Source organism: Equus caballus, chromosome 10 (genome assembly GCF_041296265.1).
Source record: "Equus caballus isolate H_3958 breed thoroughbred chromosome 10, TB-T2T, whole genome shotgun sequence".
Taxonomy (NCBI): Eukaryota; Metazoa; Chordata; class Mammalia; order Perissodactyla; family Equidae; genus Equus; species Equus caballus.
In genome coordinates, this window is record NC_091693.1 from 33008725 (window position 1) to 33033640 (window position 24916).

Below are 24916 nucleotides of genomic sequence, written 5' to 3' on the forward strand. Positions count from 1 at the left end.
GCACGTGCCGGACATGCCGGAACGACCTATCGGACAGAACGGAACCACCTGCCAGACACGCCGGAACCACCTGCCGAACACACCACAGCCAGCTGCTCGACTCGACGGAACCACCTGCCGGACACGCCAATATCAACTTCTGGCTATGCCAGAACCACCTGGGGGACAGTCCGGAATCACCTGCCCACCATGGCGGAACAACCTCTCAGATGTACCAGAACCACGTGCCGGACAACCTGGAAACACGTACTGGACAGACTGGAACCACCTGCCGGCCACGCCTGAACCACCTGCCGAGCATGACGGAACCACCTGCCGGACATGCCCAAATCACCTGCGGGCTATGCCAGAACCACTTGGAGGACTCTCCGGGATGACCTGCCGGGCATGCTGGAACCACCTCTCAGACGTGCCAGAACCACGTGGCGGACTGTCCAGAATCGCCTGTTGGGCATGCGCAACCACCTCTCAGACGTACCAGAACCACGTGCCGTACACGCCAGAACCACCTACCGGACACACCGGAATCACCGTTTGGGCATGCCGGAACCACATGTCAGATGTGCCAGAAACACGTGCCGGAGACGCCGGAAGCACCTGCCGAGCACGTCGGAACCACCTGCTCAAGTCGCCTGAACCACCTGCGGGACACGCCAAAATCACGTGCCGGCTACGCCAAAACCACTTGGTGGACTCTCTGGAATCACCTGCCGGGCATGATAGAACCACCTCTCAGACGTGCCGGAACCACGTGCCGGACACGCCGGAACCACCTGCCGGACCTGCCTGAGCCAACTGTCGAGCACGCCGGAACCACATGCTCGACTCGCTGGAACCACATGCTGGACTTGGCAAAATCACCTGCCGGCTACGCCAGAACCAATTGGCGGACACTCCGGAATCCCCTGCCGGGCATGCCAGCACAACCTCTCAGAAGTGCCAGAGGCACATGCCGGACAGGCCGGAACCATCTCCTGGACAGACCGGAAACACAGGAAACACTCGCCGGAACCACGTGCTTGACTCACCAGTCCCAACTGCTGGACACGCAAAAATCACTGCCGGCTACACCAGAACCACTTGGTGGACTCTCTGGAATCACCTGCCGGGCATCATAGAACCACCTCTCAGACGTGCCGGAACAACGTGCCGGACACGCCGGATCCCCCTCCCCGTAAGACCGGAACCACCTGCCGGGCACGCCTGGACCACCTGCCGAGCACACCAGAACCACCTGCTTGACTCGCAGGACCCACATGCCTGACACGCCAAAATGAGCTGCCGGCTACGCCAGAACCACTTACCCGACACTCCGGAATCACCTGCCTGGCATGCCAGAACCACCTCTCACACGTGCCAGAAGCACGTGCCGGACATGCCGGAACGAACTATCGGACAGAACGGAACCACCTGCCAGACACGCCGGAACCACCTGCCGAACACGCCACAGCCAGCTGCTCGACTCGCCGGAACCACATGCCGGACAGGCCAATATCAACTGCTGGCTATGCCAGAACCACCTGGGGGACAGTCCGGAATCACCTGCCAGCCGTGGCGGAACCACCTCTCAGAAGTGCCAGAAGCACGTGCCGGACATGCCGGAACGACCTACTGGACAGACCAGAACCACCAGCCAGACATGCCGGAAACACCTGCCGAGCACGCCGGAGCCACCTGCTCGACTCGCCGGAACCACCTGCCAGACAGGTCAAAATCAACAGCTGGCTATGCGAGAACCACCTGGCGGACAGTCCGGAATCACCTGCCGGCCATGCAATAACCACCTCTCAGACGTACCAGAATCACGTGCCGCACAAGCTGGAAACACGTCCTGGACAGACTGGAACCACCTGCCGGCCACGCCTGAACCACCTGCCGAGCACGACGGAACCACCTGCCGGACTCGCCAAAAGCACCTGCTGGCTATGCCAGAACCACTTGGAGGACTCTCCGGGATGACCTGCCGGGCATGCTGGAACCACCTCTCAGACGTGCCAGAACCACGTGGCGGACTGTCCAGAATCGCCTGTTGGGCATGCGCAACCACCTCTGAGACGTACCAGAACCACGTGCCGTACACGCCGGAACCACCTACCGGACACACCGGAATCAGCTTTCGGGCATGCCGGAAGCACCTGCTCAACTCGCCTGAAAAACCTGCCGGACACGCCAAAATCACCTGCCGGCTACGCCAAAACCACGTGGTGGACTCTCTGAATCACCTGCCGGGCATGATAGAACCACCTCTCAGACGTGCCGGAACCAATGCCGGACATGCCGGAACCACCTCCCGGACAGACCGGAACCCTCTGCCGGACCTGCCTGAACCAATTGTCGAGCACGCCGGAACCACATGCTCGACTCTCTGGAACCACATGCCGGACATGGCAAAATCACCTGCCGGCTACGCCAGAACCACTTGGCGAACACTCTGTAATCACCGGCCGGGCATGCCGGAACCACCTCTCGGACATGCCAGAACCACGTGCCAATGACACCGGAAGCACCTGCTGAGCACGCAGGAACCTCCTGCTCGACTCACCAGAACCACCTGCAGGAGACGCAAAAATCACCTGCCGTCTACGCCACAACCAGTTGGTGAACACTTCGCAATCACCTGCCGGGCTTGCTGGAACCACCTGCCGGTCATGCCAAAATCACCTGCCAACTACGCCGGAACCACTTGGCGGACACTGCAGAAACACCTGTCGGGCCGGCCGGAACGACATCTGAGACGTGACAGAACCATGTGCATGAGATGCCGGAACCACAGCCCGAACAGACGGAAACCACCTACCAGACATGCCGGAACCACCTGCTCGACTCGCCCGAATCACGTACCTCACACGCCAAAATCACCTGCCGGGCATGCCAGAAGCACTTGACGGACACGCCGGAATCTCTGCCGGACATGCCAGAACCAGCTCTAAGACACACCAGAACCACGTGCCAGAGACGCTGGAACCACGTCCTGGACAGACTGGAACCACCTGCCGGACACGCCTGGACCACCTGCCGAGCATGCCGGAACCACCTGCTCGACTTTCAGTACCCACGTGCCGGACACGCCAAAAGGAACTGCCAGCTACACCAGAACCACTTACACGACACTCCTGAATCACCTGCCCGGCATGCCAGAACCCCCTCTCAGACATGCCAGAACCACGTGACAATGACACCGGAAGCACCACTCGAGCACGCCGGAACCACCTGTTCGACTCGCCGGAACCAAGTACCTGACAGGACAAAATCACCTGCCGGGTATGCCAGAACCACTTGGTGGACACTCCAGAATCATCTGCCAGACATGCCAGAACCAGCTCTCAGACACACCAGAACCACGTGCCGGACACGCCGGAAGCACCTGCTGAGCATGCCTGAGCCACATGCTCGACTTGCAAGAAACACCTGCCAGAAACGCCAAAATCACCTGCCGGGTACGCCAGAACCACGTGGCGGACACTCCGGAATCACCTGTCGGCCATGCCGGAACCACCTCTCAGACGTGCCAGAACCTCGTGCCGGACACGCCAGAACCACCTGCCGGACAGACCGGAACCACCTGCCGGACACGCCGGAACCACCGGCTCGACTCGCCGGAACCACCGCCGGACATGCAAAATCACCTGCCGGCTACGCCAGAACCACTCGGCAGACACTCCGCAATCACCTGCCGGGCTTGCTGGAACCACCAGCCGGTCACGCCAACATCACCTGCCAGCTACACCAGAACCACTTGGCAGACAGTCCGGAAACACCTGTCGGGCCGGCCGGAACCACCTCTCAAACGAGCCATTACCATGTGCCTGAGATTCCTGAACCACACCCAGAACACACCGAAACCACCTGCCAGACCCACCTGAACCCCCTGGCGAGCACGCCTGATCCACCTGCTCAACTAGCCGGAACCACCTTCCTGACACGCCAAAATCACCTGCCAGGTATACCAGAACCACTTGGTGGACACTCCGGAATCATCTGCCGGACATGCCAGAACCAGCTCTCAGACACACCAGAACCACGTGCCTGAGACGCCGGAAGCACCAGCTGAGCATGCCTGAGCCACCTGCTCGACTCGCAAGAAACACCTGTCGGACATGCCAAAATCACCTGCCGGGTACGCCAGAAACACTTGGCGGACACTCCGGAATCACCTGTCGGGCATGCCGGAACCACCTCTCAGACTTGCCAGAACCATGTTCTGTTCACGCCGGTACCACCTGCCGAGTATACCGGAACCAGCTGATCCACTCCCCAGAACCACCTAGTTGACACGCCAAAATCAACTGCCGGCTATGCCAGAACCACTCGGCAGACACTCCGGAATCACATGCCAGGCATTCCGGAACTACATCTCAGAGGTGCCAGAACCACATGCCGGAGACTCCTGAATCACCTGCCGGGCATGCCGGAACCACCTCTCAGAGGTGCCAGAACCACATGCCGGACACTCCGGAATCACCTGCCGGGCATGCCGGAACCATCTCTCAGACGTGCCACAGCCACGTGCCGGAGAGACCGGAAGCACCTGCCGAGCTCGCCGGAACCACCTGCTGGACATGCCGGAACCACCTGCCTCACAGGCCAAAATCATATGCCGGCTACGCCAAAACCACTTGGTGGACACTCCAGAATCACCTTGCGGGCATGCCGGAACCACGTCATGGACAGACGGCAAACACCTGCCGGACCTGCCGGAACCACCTGCCGAGCACGCCGGAACCACCTGCTCGACTCACCAGAGCCACCTGCCGGACACACCAGAAACACCTGCGGGTTACGCCACAACCACCTGTCGGACACTCCGGAATCACCTGCCGGGCATGCTGGAACCACCTCTCAGAGGTGCCACAACCACATGCTGGAGACGGCGGAAGCACATGCCGAGAATGCCGGAAGTTCCTGATCCACTCCCCAGAACCACCTGCCGGACACACCGATATCACCTGCCGGCTATGCCAGAACCACTTGGCGGACACTCCAGAATCACCTGCCGGGCATGCCAGCACAACCTCTCAGAAGTGCCAGAAGCACGTGCCGGACAGGCCGGAACCATCTCCCGGACAGACCGGAAACACAGGAAACACTCGCCGGAACCACCTGTTGACTCACCGGTCCCACCTGCCGGACACGCCAAAATCACCTGCCCGCTACACTAGAACCACTTGGCGGACAAGCCGGTATCACGTGAAGTGAATGGCGACACAACCTCTCAGACGTGTCAGAACCTCGTGCCGGACACACCAGAACCACCTGCTGGACAGACCGGAACCACCTGCCGGACATGCCGGAACCACCGGCTCGACTCGCCGGAACCACCGCCGGACATGCAAAATCACCTGCCGGCTACGCCAGAACCACTTGGCGAACACTCCGGAATCACCTGCCGGGCATGCCGGAACCACCTCTCAGACTTGCCAGAACCATGTTCCCGACACGCCGGTACCACCTGCCGAGTATGCCGGAACCACCTGATCCACTCCCCAGAACCAGCTGCGGGACACACCAGAATCACCTGCCGGCTATGCCAGAACCACTCGGCAGACACTCCGGAACCACCTGCCGCTCATGCCGGAACCACCTCTCAGAGGTGCCAGAACCACATGCCGGACACTCCGGAATCACCTGCCGGGCATGCCGGAACCATCTCTCAGACGTGCCACAACCACGTGCCGGAGAGACCGGAAGCACCTGCTGAGCTCGCCGGAACCACCTGCCGGAGACGCCGGAACCACCGGCTCGACTCGCCGGAACCATTGCCGGACACGCAAAATCACCTGCCGGCTACGCCAGAACCACTTGGCGAACACTCCGGAATCACCTGCCGGGCATGGCGGAACCACCTCTCAGACATGCCGGAACCGCATGCCAATGACACCGGAAGCACCTGCCGAGCACGCCAGAACCACCTGCTCGACTCGCCAAAACCACCTGCTGGACACGCCAAAATCACCTGCCGGCTACGCCAGAACCACTCGGCAGACACTCCGCAATCACCTGCCGGGCTTGCTGGAACCACCTGCCGGTCACGCCAACATCACCTGCCAGCTACGCCAGAACCACTTGGCGGACACTCCGGAAACACCTGTTGGGACGGCCGGAACCACCTCTCAGACGTGTCAGAATCATGTGCCTGAGATGCCGGAACCACTCCCCGAACACACCGAAACCACCTGCCAGACCCGCCTGAACCCCCTGGCGAGCACGCCTGATCCACCTGCTCAACTAGCCGGAACCACCTTCCTGACACGCCGAAATCACCTGCCGTGTATACCAGAACCACTTGGTGGACACTCCGGAATCATCTGCCGGACATGCCAGAACCAGCTCTCAGACACACCAGAACCACGTGCCGGACACGCCGGAAGCACCTGCCGAGCATGCCGGACCCACCTGCTCGACTCGCCAGAAACACCTGCCGGACACGCCAAAATCACCTGTCGGGTACGCCAGATCCACCTGGCGGACACTCCGGAATCACCTGCCGCGCATGCCGGAACCACCACTCAGACGTGCCGGAAGCACGTGCCGGACACGCCGGAAACACATACCGGACAGACCGGAACCACCTGACAGACAAGCCGGAACCACCTGCTCAACTCGTAGGAACCACCCGCCAGACAGGCCAAAATCAACAGCTGGCTATGCGGGAACCACCTGGCCTACAGTCCGGAATGACCTGCCGTGCATGCAGAAGCCACCTCTCAGACGTAACGAAACCGTGTGCCGGACACGCTCTAACCACGTCCGGGACAGACTGGAACCACCTTCCGGACACGCCTGGACCACCTGCCGAGCACGCCGGAACCACCTGCTCGACTCGCAGGACCCACGTGCCGGACACGCCAAAATGAACTGCCGGCTACAGCAGAACCACTTACCCGACACTCCGGACTCTCCTGCCTGGCATGCCAGAACCACCTCTCAGACGTGCCAGGAGCACGTGCCGGACATGCCGGAACGACCTATCGGACAGAACGGAACCACCTGCCAGACACGCCGGAACCACCTGCCGAACACACCACAGCCAGCTGCTCGACTCGACGGAACCACCTGCCGGACACGCCAATATCAACTTCTGGCTATGCCAGAACCACCTGGGGGACAGTCCGGAATCCCCTGCCAGCCGTGGCGGAACCACCTCTCAGAAGTGCCAGAAGCACGTGCCGGACATGCCGGAACGACCTACTGGACAGACCAGAACCACCAGCCAGACATGCCGGAAACACCTGCCGAGCACGCCGGAGCCACCTGCTCGACTCGACGGAACCACGTGCCATACAGGTCAAAATCAACAGCTGGCTATGCGAGAACCACCTGGCGGACAGTCTGGAATCACCTGCCGGGCATGCAATAACCACCTCTCAGACGTACCAGAATCACGTGCCGCACAAGCTGGAAACACGTACTGGACAGACTGGAACCACCTGCCGGCCACGCCTGAACCACCTGCCGAGCATGACGGAACCACCTGCCGGACTCGCCAAAAACACCTGCGGGCTATGCCAGAACCACTTGGAGGACTCTCCGGGATGACCTGCCGGGCATGCTGGAACCACCTCTCAGACGTGCCAGAACCACGTGGCGGACTGTCCAGAATCGCCTGTTGGGCATGCGCAACCACCTCTGAGACGTACCAGAACCACGTGCCGTACACGCCGGAACCACCTACCGGACACACCGGAATCAGCTTTCGGGCATGCCGGAAGCACCTGCTCAACTCTCCTGAAAAACCTGCCGGACACGCCAAAATCACCTGCCGGCTACGCCAAAACCACGTGGTGGACTCTCTGAATCACCTGCCGGGCATGATAGAACCACCTCTCAGACGTGCCGGAACCAATGCCGGACATGCCGGAACCACCTCCCGGACAGACCAGAACCCTCTGCCGGACCTGCCTGAACCAATTGTCGAGCACGCCGGAACCACATGCTCGACTCTCTGGAACCACATGCCAGACATGGCAAAATCACCTGCCGGCTACGCCAGAACCACTTGGCGAACACTCTGTAATCACCGGCCGGGCATGCCGGAACCACCTCTCGGACATGCCAGAACCACGTGCCAATGACACCGGAAGCACCTGCCGAGCACGCAGGAACCTCCTGCTCGACTCACCAGAACCACCGGCCGGAGACGCAAAAATCACCTGCCGTCTACGCCACAACCAGTTGGTGAACACTTCGCAATCACCTGCCGGGCTTGCTGGAACCACCTGCCGGTCATGCCAAAATCACCTGCCAACTACGCCGGAACCACTTGGTGGACACTGCAGAAACACCTGTCGGGCCGGCCGGAACGACATCTGAGACGTGACAGAACCATGTGCATGAGATGCCGGAACCACAGCCCCAACAGACGGAAACCACCTACCAGATATGCCGGAACCACCTGCTCGACTCGCCCGAATCACGTACCTCACATGCCAAAATCACCTGCCGGGCATGCCAGAAGCACTTGACGGACACTCCGGAATCTCTGCCGGACATGCCAGAACCAGCTCTCAGACACACCAGAACCACGTGCCAGAGACGCTGGAACCACGTCCTGGACAGACTGGAACCACCTGCCGGACACGCCTGGACCACCTGCCGAGCACGCCGGAACCACCTGCTCGACTTTCAGTAACCACGTGCCGGACACGCCAAAAGGAACTGCCGGCTACACCAGAACCACTTACACGACACTCCTGAATCACCTGCCCGGCATGCCGGAACCACCTCTCAGACATGCCAGAACCACGTGACAATGACACCGGAAGCACCACTCGAGCACGCCGGAACCACCTGTTCGACTCGCCGGAACCAAGTACCTGACAGGACAAAATCACCTGCCGGGTATGCCAGAACCACTTGGTGGACACTCCAGAATCATCTGCCAGACATGCCAGAACCAGCTCTCAGACACACCAGAACCACGTGCCGGACACGCCGGAAGCACCTGCTGAGCATGCCTGAGCCACATGCTCGACTTGCAAGAAACACCTGCCAGAAACGCCAAAATCACCTGCCGGGTACGCCAGAACCACGTGGTGGACACTCCGGAATCACCTGTCAGGCATGCCGGAACCACCTCTCAGACGTGCCAGAACCTCGTGCCGGACACGCCAGAACCACCTGCCGGACAGACCGGAACCACCTGCCGGACATGCCGGAACCACCGGCTCGACTCGCCGGAACCACCGCCGGACATGCAAAATCACCTGCCGGCTACGCCAGAACCACTCGGCAGACACTCCGCAATCACCTGCCGGGCTTGCTGGAACCACCTGCCGGTCATGCCAACATCACCTGCCAGCTACACCAGAACCACTTGGCAGACAGTCCGGAAACACCTGTCGGGCCGGCCGGAACCACCTCTCAAACGTGCCATTACCATGTGCCTGAGATTCCTGAACCACACCCAGAACACACCGAAACCACCTGCCAGACCCGCCTGAACCCCCTGGCGAGCACGCCTGATCCACCTGCTCAACTAGCCGGAACCACCTTCCTGACACGCCAAAATCACCTGCCAGGTATACCAGAACCACTTGGTGGACACTCCGGAATCATCTGCCGGACATGCCAGAACCAGCTCTCAGACACACCAGAACCACGTGCCTGAGACGCCGGAAGCACCAGCTGAGCATGCCTGAGCCACCTGCTCGACTCGCAAGAAACACCTGTCAGACATGCCAAAATCACCTGCCGGGTACGCCAGAAACACTTGGCGGACACTCCGGAATCACCTGTCGGGCATGCCGGAACCACCTCTCAGACTTGCCAGAACCATGTTCTGTTCACGCCGGTACCACCTGCCGAGTATACCGGAACCAGCTGATCCACTCCCCAGAACCACCTAGTTGACACGCCAAAATCAACTGCCGGCTATGCCAGAACCACTTGGCAGACACTCCGGAATCACATGCCAGGCGTTCCGGAACTACCTCTCAGAGGTGCCAGAACCACATGCCGGAGATTCCTGAATCACCTGCCGGGCATGCCGGAACCACCTCTCAGAGGTGCCAGAACCACATGCCGGACACTCCGGAATCACCTGCCGGGCATGCCGGAACCATCTCTCAGACGTGCCACAACCACGTGCCGGAGAGACCGGAAGCACCTGCCGAGCTCGTCGGAACCACCTGCTGGACACGCCGGAACCACCTGTCTGACACGCCAAAATCACGTGACGGCTACGCCAAAACCACTTGGTGGACACTCCAGAATCACCTTCCGAGCATGCTGGAACCACGTCATGGACAGACTGCAAACACCTGCCAGACCTGCCTGAACCACCTGCAGAGCACGCCGGAACCACCAGATCCACTCCCCAGAACCACCTGCCACACATGCCAAAATCAACTTCCGGCTGCGCCAGAACCACTTGGCACATACTCCAGAATCACATGCCGGTCATGCTGGAACCACCTCTCAAACGTGCAAGAACCACATACCGGAGACGCTGGAAGCACGTGCTGAGCATGCCAGAACCACCTGTGCCACTCCACAGAACCACCTGCCGGTCACGCCAAAATCACCTGCCGGCTACGCCACAACCACTTGGCGAACACTCCGGAATCACCTGCCGGGCATGCCGGAACCACCTCTCAGACATGCCGGAACCACATGCCAATGACACTGGAAGCACCTGCCGAGCACGCCGGAACCACCTGCTCGACTCGCCAGAACCACCTGCCGGACACGCCAAAATCAACTGCCGGCAACGCCACAACCAGTTGGTGAACACTTCAGAATCACCTGCCGGGCATGCTTGAACAACCTCTCAGAGGTGCCACAACCACATGCCGGAGACGGCGGAAGCACCTGCCGAGAATGCCGGAAGTTCCTGATCCACTCCACAGAACCACCTGCTGGACACGCCAAAATGACCTGCTGGCTATGCAAGAACCACTCGGCAGACACTCGGGAAACACCTGCCGGGCATGCCGGAACCACCTCTCAGACGTGCCAGAACCACGTGCCGGACACGCCGGAACCACCTACCGGACACGCCTGAACCATGTGCCGTGCATGCAGGAACCTCCTGCTCGACTCGCAGGACCCACCTGCCGGACACGCAAAAATCCCCTGCTGGCTATGCCAGAACCACTTGCTGGACTTTCTGGAATCAGCTGCCGGGAATGCCGGACCCACCTCTCAACAGTGCCAAAATCACGTGCCGGAGGCGCCAGAAGCACCTGCCGAGCTAGCCGGAAGCACCTGCTCGAATCGTCGGAACCACCTGTGGGACACGCCAGAATCACCTGCCGGCTACCCAAGAACCACTTGGTGGACAATCCGGAATCACCTGCCGGACATGCCTGAACCACCTGTTAGACGTGCCGGAACCACGTGCCAGACACGCCGGAACCATCTCCCGGACATACCGGAACCACCTACCGGACCTGCCTGAACCACCTGACGAGCATGCCGGATCCACGTGCTGGACACGCCAAAATCACCTGCGGGCTAGGCCAGAACCACATGGAGGACTCTCCGGGATCACCTGCCGGGCATGCCAGTACCACCACTCAGATGTGCCAGAACCATGTGGCGGAGAGTCCGGAATCACCTGCTGGGCATGCAGGCCCCACCTCTCAGACATAGCAGAACCATGTGCGGCACACGCCAGGACCCACTACCGGACAGACCGGAACCACCGGCTGGACACGCCGGAATCACCTGCAGAGAACACCGGAACCACCTGATCAGCTCACCTGAAACACCTGCCGGACACATCAAAATCACCTGCAGGCTATGCCAGAACCACTTGCTGGACACTCCGGGATCACCTGTCGGGCATGCCGGAACTACCTCTCAGACGTGCCAGAACCACGTGCCAGAGACACTGGATGCACCTGCCGAGCACGCCGGAACCTCCTGCTCGACTCTCACGAACCACCTGCCGGAGATGACAAAATCACCTGCCTGCTAGGCCAGAACAACGTGGTGGACACTATTGAATCACCCGCCGGTCATGCCAGAACCCCCTCTCAGACGTGCCAGAAGCACGTGCCAGACACGCCAGAACCACCTACTGGACAGACCGGAACCACCTGCCGGACCCGCCGGAACCACCTGCTGAGCATGCCGGAACAACCTGCTCGACTCGCTGGAGCCACCTGCCGGACATGCCAAAATCAGCTGCCGGCTATGCCAGAACCACTTGCCGGACACTCCAAAATCACCGGCCTGGCGTGCCGGAACCACCTCTCATACGTACCAGAACCACGTGCAGGAGATGCCGGAAGCACCTGCCGAGCATGCCAGAACCACCTGATCCACTCCCCAGAACCACCTGCTGGACCTGCCTGAACCACCTGCCGGCTACGCGGGAACCACTTGGCGGACACTCCGGAATCACCTGCCGTGCATGCATTAACCACCCCTCAGACGTGCCTGAAAAACGTGCCGGACACGCCGGAACCACCTCCTGGATTAACCGGAACCACCTTTCGGACGTGCCTGAACCACCTTACGAGCACGCTGGAACCACCTGCACGACTCGCTGGAACCATCTGCTGGATACACCAAAATCACCTGCTGGCTATGCCAGAACCACTTGCCGACACTCTGGAATAACCTGCCATTCATCCCGGAACCGCCCCTCAGATGTGCCAGAACCACGTGCTGGAAGCCCCAGACCACCTCCGTGAAAGACTGGAACCACCTGCTGAGCATTCTGGAAACACCTGCTCGACTCCTGGGAACCGCCTCTGGGGAAACTGTCATAGAAATGCAGGTAAAACGGCCTTTCTTGCCAGCCCTTAACTCGCCACTTTAGAACTTCTGCTTCTGCCACAATTGCACCTTGCCAACCCGGCTCAGACGAAATGCCTACATCTTCCCCTGAAGCAACTGGGCTGAGTCCCAAATGATTGAGCGTCCACGTGCTTAGGAGGCGATAGACTGCACGCCTTTTTCCAACCACCATTGTGCACTGCTGGAGACAGTGTCAGAAAGCAGCTATGTCAGAAAGACCCCTTTGCTCTCAGCCATGCCCTCCATTGCTCTAGACGTGGAATGCACAATGCACTGGCTCCCCCCCTCAAGGGGCGACAAGCCACAGACCACCTTGCTTCAATCTCTTTAGGAAGCTGAGAAGGAACTCGCTTTCAACAGTGATCTGACAGAGTCCAGGGAACATCTCATACAAAGGCAGCTGAAACGCCTTTTCTTTTCAGCCCTTAACTTGCCGATTTGGAACTTCTGTTTCTGCCACATTTCCACCTTGCCATCCGGGCTCTGACGAAATGCCTACATCTTCCCCTTCAGCAACGGGGACGAGGCCCAGATGACTGTGCTTCCACATGCTTAAGAGGAGAGAGACAGGCTTTTGACAATCACGATTGTGCACTGGTGGAGAGAGTGTCAGAAAGCACCTATGTCAGAAAGGTCCCTTTGATCTCAGCCATGCCCTGAATTGCTCTAGAGGAGGAAGGCACAATGCACTGCCTCTGGCTCCACCCCTCAATGGCAGACGAACCACACACCTTCTTGCGTCCAGCTCTTTAGGACGCTGAGAAAGAGCTCATATTCCATAGTGTTCTTAGAGCGTCCAGGGAACATCTCATACAAAGGCAGCTGAATGCCGTTTCTTCCAGCACTTCACTCGCCGATCTGGAACATCCGCATGTGTCACATTTCCACCTTGTCAACCCGGCTCAGACGAAATGCCTACAACTTCCCCTTAAGCAATGGGGACGAGGCCCGAATGATTGTGGTTCCACCTGCTTAGTAGGAGAGAGACAATAGGCTTTTAACCAACCGCCCTTGAGCAATGGTTGGGGGAGTGTCAGAAAGCACCAATGTCAGAAAGGGTCCTTTGCTCTCAGCCGTGCCCTCCATTGCTCTAGAGGTGGAAGGCACAAAGCACTGCCTCCATCCTTCAATAGGAGACAAGCCATCAACTGTCCTGCTTACAGCTCTTTAGGAAGCTGGGAAAGCGCTCGCATTCCACAGTGCTCTTACAGCGTCCTGGGAACTTCTCATACAAAGGCAGCTGAACACCGTGTCTTTTCAGCCCTTAACTCACCAATGTGCAACATCTGCTTCTGCCGCATTTCCACCTTGCCAACCCGGCTCAGACGAAATGCCTACATCTTCCCCTGAAGCAACTGTGCTGATTCCCAAATGATTGAGCATCCACATGCTTAGGAGGCGATAAGCTGCATGCCTTTTTCCAACCACCATTTTACACTGCTTAGAGAGCGTCGGAAAGCAGCTATGTCAGAAAGGCCCCTTTGCTCTCAGCCATGCCCTCCATTGCTCTCGAGGTGGAAGGCACAAGGCACTGGTTCTGGATCCACCCCTCAATGGGAGACAAACCACATCTTGTCCTGCTTCCAGCTCTTTAGGAAGTGGAGAAAAAACTCCCTTTCCACAGTGCTCTTACAGCGTCCTGGGAACATCTCATACAAAGGAGGCTGAACGCCGTTTCTTTTCAGCACTTCACTCGCCAGTCTGGGACATCTGCATCCTGCACGTTTCCACCTTGCCAACCCGGCTCAGACGAAATGCCTACATCTTCCCCTTGAGCAATGGGGATGAGGCCCATATGATTGTGGTTCCACATGCTGAGGTGGAGAGAGACCATAGGCTTTTAACTAACCATGAAGTGCAATGGTTGGGAGAGTGTCAGAAAGCACCAATGGCAGAAAGACCCCTTTACTCTCAGCCGCGCCCTCCACTGCTGTAGAGGTGGAAGGCACAAAGCACTGCCTCCATCCTTCAATGGGAGACAAGCCATAAACTGTCTTGCCTCCAGCTCTTTAGGAAGCTGAGAAAGAACTCGCTTTCCAGAGTGCTGTTAAGGCATACGAGGAAACTCTCATACAGAGGCAGCTCAAATGCCATTTCTTCCCAGTGCTTCACTGGCCGCTTTAGGACTTCCGCTTCTGCCACAGTTCCACCTTGCCAACCCGGCTCAGACGAAATGCCTACATCTTCCCCTGAAGCAACGGGGGCGAAGCCCACATGATTGTGCTTCCACATGCTTAGCAGGAGCAGACAATAGGCTTTTTACAAACCGCCATTGTGCACTGGGTCAGAGAGTGTCAGAATGCACCTATGTCAGAAAGGGCCCTTTGCTCTCAGCCGTGCCCTCCATTGCTCTAGGGGTGGAAGGCACAAAGCACTGCCTCCATCCCTCAATGGGAGAGAAGCCATAAACTGTCTTGTCTCCAGCTCTTTAGGAAGGTGACAAACAACTCGCTCTCCACAGTCCTGTTACAGCAGACTGGGAACTTCTCATACAAAGGCAGCTCAAATGGCATTTCTTCCCAGGCCTTAACTCGCCAATTGGAACTTCTGCTCCTGCCACATTTCCACCTTGCCAACCCAGCTCAGACAAGCTGCCTACATCTTCCCCTTAAGCAACTGGGCTGAGTCCCAAATGATTGTGCAACCATGTGTTTAGCAGGAGAGAGACAATACGCTTTTCACCAACCACAGTTGACCACTGGTGGAGAGAGTGTCAGAAAACACCTATGTCAGAAAGGCCCCTTTCCTCTCAGTTTTGCCCTCCATTGCTCTAGACGCGGAATGCACAATGCATTGGCTCCACCCCTCAAGGGGCGACAAGCCACAGACCATCTTCCTTCCATCTCTTTAGGAAGTTGAGAACCAACTCACCTGACGCATAAAAAGGAATCATGCCCCTTAGATGCCAGAAAACCCCGGGAGGCATGCCAAAAACACCCTCCGCACACTCTCAAAGAACCACACATTCATGCCAGAACGACCCAACTGGTACACCACAAGCACCCACGTTGCATGCCAGAACCAGCTATAACCACCTGCTGAACACAGTGGAACAACAATTCTGACACTGCAGAACCATCTCTTCAACATGCCAGCTGCACACAACAGACACGACAGAACCAGATTCCAAACGCAGCACAACGACATGCCAGACACATTGGAGACACCTGATGGATATGCCGCAAACAGGTTCCAGAAACAGTGAAACCACCTGCGGAGTATGTCAGAACCAGGGGCCAGAAATGCCACCAACACCTGTCTTACAAGCCAGAGCCACGAGCCCAAAAAGCAGGAAAGACCTGCTGGACATGCCAAAATAACCTGCTTGTGATGCCAGAACCACTTGGTGGACACCCAGGAATCACCTGCCAGGCATGCCTGAAGCGCATCGCAGACGTGCCAGAACCACATTCCGGACATGCCAGAAACACCTCCGGGACAGACCGTAACCACCTGCCCAACAAGCTGGAACCACCTCTCAGACGTACCAGAACCACTTGCCGGACAAGCTGGAAACATGTACTGCACAGACTGGAACCACGTACTGAGCACGCCGGAACCACCTGCCGGACACGCCAAAATCACCTCCCGGCTACGCCAGAACCACTTTGAATACAAGCCGGAATAATGTTTTGGGCATGACGGCACAACCTCTCATACGTGCCAGAACCTCGTGCTGGACACCCCAGAACCACCTGCCGGACAGACCGAAACCACCTGCCGGACACGCCAGAACAACTGGCTCGACTCGCCGGAACCACCGACGGACATGCAAAATCACCTGCCGGCTACGCCAGAACCACTTGGCGAACACTCTGCAATCACCTGCCGGGCATGCCGGAACCACTTCTCAGACATGCCAGAACCACATGCCAATGACACCGGAAGCACCTGCCGAGCACGCCGGAGCCACCTGCTCGACTCGCCAGAACCACCTGCCGGACACACCAAAACGACCTGCCGGCTACGCCACAACCCGTTGGTGAACACTTCGGAATCACCTGCCGGGATTGCTGGAACCACCTGCCGGTCACACCAATATCAACTGCCATCTACGCCAGAACCACTTGGCGGACACTCCAGAAACACCTGTCGGGCCGGCCGGAACCACCTCTCAGACGTGCCAGAACCATGTGCCTGAGATGCCGGAACCACACCCCGAACAGACCGAAACCACCTGCCAGACCCGCCTGACCCACCTGCCGAGAACACCAGAACCACCTGCTCGACTCGCCGGAACCACCTACCTTACACGCCAAAATCACCTGTAGGGTATGCCAGAACCACTTGGTGGACTCTCCGGTATCATCTGCCGGACATGCCAGAACCAGCTCTCAGAAACACTAGCATCACGTGCCGGACTCGCCGGAAGGACTTGCTGAGCATGCCTGAGCCACCTGCACGACTCGCAAGAAACACCTGCTAGAAACGCCAAAATCACCTGCCGGCTACACCAGAACCACTTGGCGGACACTCCAGAATCACCTGCCGGACATGCCAGCACAACCTCTCAGAAGTGCCAGAAGCACATGCCGCACAGACCAGAACCACAGGAAACACTCGCAGGAACCACCTGCTTGACTCACCGGTCCCACCTGCCGGACATGCCAAAATCACCTGCCCGCTACACCAGAAACACTTGGCGGACAAGCCGGAATCACGTGAAGGCCATGCCGACACAACCTCTCAGATGTGCCAGAACCTCGTGCCGTACACCCCAGAACCACCTGACAGACAGACCGGAACCACCTGCCGGACACACCGGAACCACCAGCTCGACACGCCGGAACCACCGCCGGACATGCAAAATCACCTGCTGGCTACGCCAGAACCACTTGGCGAAAACTCCTGAATCGCCTGCCGGGCATGCCGGAACCACCTCTCAGACATGCCAGAACCACATGCCAATGATACCGGAAGCACCTGCCGAGCATGCCAGATCCACCTGCTCGACTCGCCAGAAACACCTGCCGGACACGCCAAAATCACCTGCCGGCTACGCCACAACCATTTGGTGAACACTTCGGAATCACCTGCCGGGCTGGCTGGAACCACCTGCCGGTCACAGCAACATCACCTGCCAGCTATGCCAGAACCACTTGGCGGACACTCCGGAAACACCTGACGGGCCGGCCGGAACCACCTCTAAGACGAGCCAGAACCATGTGCCTGAGATGCCAGAACCACACCCCGAACAGACCAAAACCACAGGCCAGCCCCGCCTGAACCACCTGCCAAGCACGCCAGAACCACCTCCTCGACTCGCCGGAACCACCACCTGACACACCAAAATCACCTACCGGGTATGCTAGAACCACTGTTGGACACTCCGGAATCATCTGCCGGACATGCCAGAACCATCTCTAAGACACACCAGAATCACGTGTCGGACACGCCGGAAGCACCTGCTGCGCATGCCTGAGCCACCTGCTCGACTTGCAAGAAACACCTGCCGGACACACCAAAATCACATTCCAGGTACGCCAGAACCACTTGGCGGACACTCCGGAATCACCTGGCGGGCATGCCGGAACCACCTCTCAGACGTGCCAGTACCATGACCGGACACGCCGGAACCACCTGCCGAGTATGCCGGAACCACCTGATCCACTCCCCAGAACCACCTGCTGGACACGCCAAAATCACCTGCCGGCGACGCCAGAACCACTCGGCAGACACTCCGGAACCACCTCCAGGACAGACTGGAACCACCTGCCGGACACGCCTGGACCACCTACCGAGCACGCTGGATCCACCTGCTCGACTCGCAGGACCCTCGTGCCGGATATGCCAAAATGAGCTGCCGGGTGCACCAGAACCACTTACCCGACACTCCGGAATCAACTGCCTGGCATGCCAGAACCACCTCTCAGACGTGCCAGAAGCACATGCCGGACATGCTGGAATGAGCTATCGGACAGAACGGAACCACCTGCCAGACACGCCGGAACCACCTGCCGAACATGCCACAGCCACCTGCTCGTCTCGCTGGAACCAGCTGCCGGACAGGCCAATATCAACTGCTGGCTATGCCAGAACCACCTGGGGGACAGTCTGGAATCACCTGCCAGCCATGGCGGAACCACCACTCAGACGTACCAGAACCACGTGCCGGACAAGCTGCAAACATGTATTGGACAGACTGGAACCACCTGCCGGCCACGCCTGAACCACCTGCCGAGCATGCCAGAACCACCTGCTCTACTTGCCAGAACCACCTACCGGACACGCCAAAATCACCTGCCTGCTAGGCCAGAACCACTTGTCGGACTCTCCGGGATCACCTGGCGGGCATGCCGGAACCATGTCTCAGACGTGCCAGAACCAAGTGCCGGACACGCCGGAACCACCTCCCGGACATACAGGAACCACCTGCCGGACCTGCCTGAACCACCTGCCGAAAAGGCTGGAACCACCAGCCGAACATTCCAAAATCACCTGCCGGTTACGCCAGAATCACTTGGAGGACTCTCCGGGATCACCAGCTGGGCATGCCGGAACCACCTCTGAGACATACCAGAACCACGTGCCAGACACGCCGGAACCACATCCTGGACAGACTGGAACCACCTGCCGGACATGCCCGAACCTCCTGCCGAGAATGCCAGAAACACCTGCTCGGCTCCCGGGAAAAACCTACGGGGAAACTGTCATAGAAATGAAGGTCAAACGGCCTTTCTTGCCAGACCTTACCACGCCACTTTAGAACTTCTGCTTCTGCCACAATCCCACATTGCCAACCCGGCTCAGACGAAATGCCTACATCATCCCCTTGAGCAATGGGGACCAGGCCCGGATGATTGTGGTTCCACATGCTGAAGTGGAGACAGACAATAGGCTTTTAACTAACCACCAAGAGCAATGGTTGGGAGAGTGTCAGAAAGCACCAATGGCAGAAAGACCCCTTTACTTTCAGCCGCGCCCTCCACTGCTGTAGAGGTGGAAGGCACAAAGCACTGCGTCCATCCTTCAATGGGAGACAAGCCATAAAATGTCTTGCTTCCAGCTCTGTAGGAAGCTGAGAAAGAACTCGCTTTCCACAGTGATGTTACAGCATACGAGGAAACTCTCACACAAAGGCAGCTCAAACGCCATTTCTTCCCAGCACTTAACACGCCACTTTTGGACTTCTGCTTCTGCCACAATTCCACCTTGTCAACCCGGCTCAGACGAAATCACTACATCTTCCCCTGAAGCAATTGGGCTGTGTCCCAATGATTGAGCGTCCACGTGCTTAGGAGGCTAAGAATGTACGCCTTTTTCCAACCACCATTGTGCACTGGTAGAGAGAGTGTCAGAAAGACCCCTTTGCTCGCAACCGTGCCCTCTATTGCTGTAGACGTGGAATGCACAATGCACTGGCTCCACCCCTCAAGAGGTGACAAGCCACAGACCGTCTTGCTTCCGTCTCTTTAGGAATCCTAGAAAGAAATCGCTTTCAACACTGCTCTTTCTGTGTCCTGGCAAGATCTCATACAAAGGCAGCTGATATGCCATTTCTTTTCAGCGCTTAGCTCGCCAATTTGGAACTTCAGCTTCTGCCAGATTTCCACCTTGCCAACCCGGCTCAGACGAAATGCCTACAGCTTCCCTTTCAGCAATGGAGACGATGCCCAGATGATTGTGCTTCCACATGCTTAGCAGGAGCAGACAATAGGCTTTTAACCAACCGCTCTTGAGCAATGGTTGGGGGAGTGTCAGAAAGCACCAACTTCAGAAAGGCCCTTTACTCTCGGCCGTGACCTCCATTCCTCTAGAGGTAGGAGGCACAATGCACTGGCACAACCCCTGAAGGGTATCAGAAAGCACCTATGGCAGAAAGCCCCCTTGGCTCTCAGCCCTGCCCTCCATTGCTCTGCAGGCGGAAGGCACAAAGCACTGCCTCCATCCTTCAATGGGAGACAAGCCATAAACTGTCTTGCCTCCAGCTCTTTAGGAAGCTGACGAACAACTCGCTTTCCACAGTCCTGTTACAGCATACCAGGAAACTCTCATACAAAGACAGCTCAAATGCCATTTTGTCCCAGCCCTTAACTCGCAGCTTTAGGACTTCTGCTTCTGCTGCAATTCCACCTTGCCAACAGGTCTCAGACGAAATGCCTACACCTTCCCCTGAAGCAACTGGGCTGAGTCCCAAATGATTGAGCATCCACGTTTTTAGGAGGCAATGGACTGCACGCCCTTTTCCAACCACCATTGTGCACTGCTGGAGATAGTGTCAGAAAGCAGCTATGTCAGAAAGACCCCTTTGCTGTCAGCCATGCCCTCCATTGCTCTAGAGCTGGAAGGCACAAATCACTGAGTCCATCCTTCAATGGGAGACAAGCCATAAACTGTCTTGCCTCCAGCTCTTTAGGAAGCTGAGAAAGAACTCGCTTTCCACAGTGCTGTTACAGGATACGGGGAAATTCTCATACAAAGGCAGATGAAACGCCCTTTCTTCCCAGCAATTAACTCGCCGCTTTAGGACTTCTGCTTCTGCCGCAATTCCACCTTGCCAACCAGGCTGAGACGAAATGCCTACATCTTCCCTTGAAGCAACTGGGCTGAGTCCCCAATGATTGAGCGTCCACCTGCTTAGCAAATGATAGACTGTACACCTTTTTCCAACCACCATTGTGCACTGGTGGACAGAGTGTCGGAAAGCAGCTATGTCAGAAAGACCCCTTTGCTCTCAGCCGTGCCCAGCATTGCTGTAGACGTGAAATGCACAATGCACTTGCTCCATCCACACGGGGCGATAAGCCACAGACCATCTTCCTTCCATCTCTTTAGGAAGCTGAGAAGGAACTCGCATTCCTCATTGTTCTTACAGCATCCTGGGAACATCTCATACAAAGCAGCTGAATGCCATGTCTTTTCAGCCCTTAACTTGCCCATCTGTAACATCCGCTTCTGCCGCATTTCCACCTTGCCAACTCAGCTCAGACGATATGCCTACATCTTCCCCTTGAGCAATGGGGACGAGGCCCGGATGATTGTGGTTCCACATGCTGAGGAGGAGACAGAAAATAGGCTTTTAACCAACCGCCCTTGAGCAATGGTTGGGGCAGTGTCAGAAACCACCAATGTCAGAAAGTCCCTTTACTCTCGGTCGTGTCCTCCATTCCTCTAGAGGTAGGAGGCACAAAGCACTGGCACCACCCCTGATGGGTATCAGAAAGCACCTATGGCAGAAAGCCCCTTTGGCTCTCAGCGATGCCCTCCATTGCTCTAGACGTGGAATGCACAATGCATTGGCTCCACCCCTCAAAGGGCCACAAGCCACAGACCATCTTTCTTCCATCTCTTTAGGAAGCTGAAAAGAAACTCACCTGATGTATGAAAAGGAATCATGCCCCTTATGTGCCAGAAAACCCTGGTAGACATGCCAAAAACACCCTCCACTCACTCTCAAAGAGCCACACATTCATGCCAGTACGACCTAACAGGCATACCAGAAGCACCCACGTTGCATGCCAGAACCACCTGTAACCACCTGCCGGACACAGTGGAACAACGATTCTGAGACTGCAGAACCATCTCTTCAACATGCCAGCCGCACACAATGACATGACAGAACCAGATTCCAAACATAGCACAACGACATGCCAGACACATTGTAAACACCTGTTCGATATGCTGTAAACTGGTGCCAGAAACACTGAAGCCAGCTGAGGAGTATGTAAGAACGGGGGCCAGAAATGCCACAAGCACCTGTCTTACAAGCCAGAGCCACGAGCCCAAAAAGCAGGAAAGACCTGCCGGACACACCAAAATAACCTGCTGGTGACGCCAGAACCACTTGGCAAACACCCAGGAATCACCTGCCAGGCACGCCCGAAGCACCTCACAGACGTGCCAGAACCACGTGCCGGCCATGCTGGAACCAGCTCCCGGACAGACCAGAAGCACCTGCCGGACACGCCGGAATCACTAGCCGAGCATGCAGGAACCACCTGCTCGACACGCAGGATCCACCTGCTGGACATGCCAAAATCACCTGCCGGCTCCACCAGAACCACTTGGTGGACACTCTGGAATCTCCTGCGGGCATGCAGGAACCACCTCTCAAACTTGCCGCAACCACATTCCTGACACGCCGGAACCACCCCCCAAAAACACCAGAAGCACATGCCGAGCACGCCGGAATAACCTGCTCGATTCGCTGGAACCATGTGCCGGACACGCCATAATCACCTGCTGGCTATGCCAGAACAACATGGCAGACAGTCCGAAATCACCTGCCAGCCATGCCGGAACTGCATCTCAGACATACCAGAACCACGTGCCGGACACGCAGGAACCATGTCCTGGACAGACTGGAACCACCTGCAGGACACCCCTGAACCAAGAGCCGAGCATGCCGGAACCACCGGCTCGACTCGCAGGACCCCCCTAACGGACACGCCAAAATCACCTGCGGGGCTGTGCCAGAACCACTTGTTGGACACTCTGGAATCACCTGCAGGGCATGCCAGAACCACCTCTCAGAAGTGCCAGAACCACATGTCGGACACTACGGAATCACCTGCCGGGCATGCTGGAACCACCTGTCAGACGTGCCACAACCACGTGCTGGAGAGACCGGAAGCACCTGCCTGACATGCCAAAATCACGTTCCGGCGACGCCACAACCACTTGGTGGACACTCCAGAATCATCTTCCGGGCATGCCAGAACCACGTCATGGACAGACTGCAAACACCTGCCGGACCTGCCTGAACCACCTGCCGAGAATGCCGGAAACACCTGCTCGACACGCCAGAACCACCTGCCGGACACACCAAAATCACCTCCGGGTACGCCAGAACCACTTGCCGGACACTCCAGAATCACCTGTTGGGCATGCCGGAACCACCTCTCAGACGTGCCAGAACCACGTGAAAGAGACAGCGGATGCACCTGCTGAGCACGCCGAAACCTCCTGTTCGACTCGCCGGGACAACCTGCCGGAGACACCAAAATACCCTGCCAGCTACGCCAGAACCACGTTGGGGACAGTCTGGGATCCCTGCCAGGCACGCCAGAACCAACTCTCAGACATGGCAGAACCATGTGTGGGACACGCCGAAAACACCTATAGGAAAGACTGGAACCACCTGCCAAAAACGCCTGAACCACCTGCTGAGCACGCCAGAACCACAAGCTCGACTTGCTGGAAGCACCAGCCCAACACGCCCAAATCACCAGCCGGCTATGCCAGAACCACTTGTTGGATACTCCGGAATCACCTGCCGGGCATGCCGGAACCACCTCTCAGACAGGCCAAACCATGTGCCAAAGACACCGGAAGCACCTCCCGTGCAGACGGGACCACCTGCTCAACTCGCCTGAACCACTTGTTGGACATGCCAAAATCACCTGCAGGTTACGCCAGAACCACTTGGCGGACTCTCTGGAATCACCTGCTGGGGATGCCAGAACCACCTCTCCTATGTGCCAGAACCACGTGCCTTACACGCCGGAACGACCTCCCGGACAGACCGGCACCACCTGCCGGACATGCCTGAACCACCTGCCGAGCACGCCGGAACCACCTGCCGGACATGCCAAAATCACCTGCGGGCTATGCCAGAACAACTTGGAGGACTCTCTGGGATCAGCTGCCGGACATGCCGGAACCAGGTCTTGGACACACCAGAACCACGTGCCAGAGACGCCGGAAGCACCTGCCGAGCATGCCGCAGCAACCTGCTCGACTCGGCAGAAACACCTGCAGGACACACAAAAATCACCTGCCGGCTACGCCATAACCAGTTGGTGAACACTTCGGAATCACCTGCCGGGCTTGCTGGAACCACCTGCCGGTCACGCCAACATCACCTGCCAGCTATGCCAGAACCACTTGGCGGACACTCCGGAAATACCTGTCGGGCCGGCCGGAACCACCTCTCAGACGTGCCAGAACCATGTGCCTGAGATGCCGGAACCACACCCCGAACAGACCGAAACCACCTGCCAGACCCGCCAGAACCACTGCCGAGCACGCCGGAACCACCTGCTCAACTCGCCGGAACCACCTACCTGACATGCCAAAATCACCTTCCGGGTATGCCAGAACCACTTGGTGGACACTCCGGAATCATCTGCCGGACATGCCAGAACCACCTCTCAGACGTGCCAGAAGCACATGCCGGACATGCTGGAATGAGCTATCGGACAGAACGGAACCACCTGCCAGACACGCC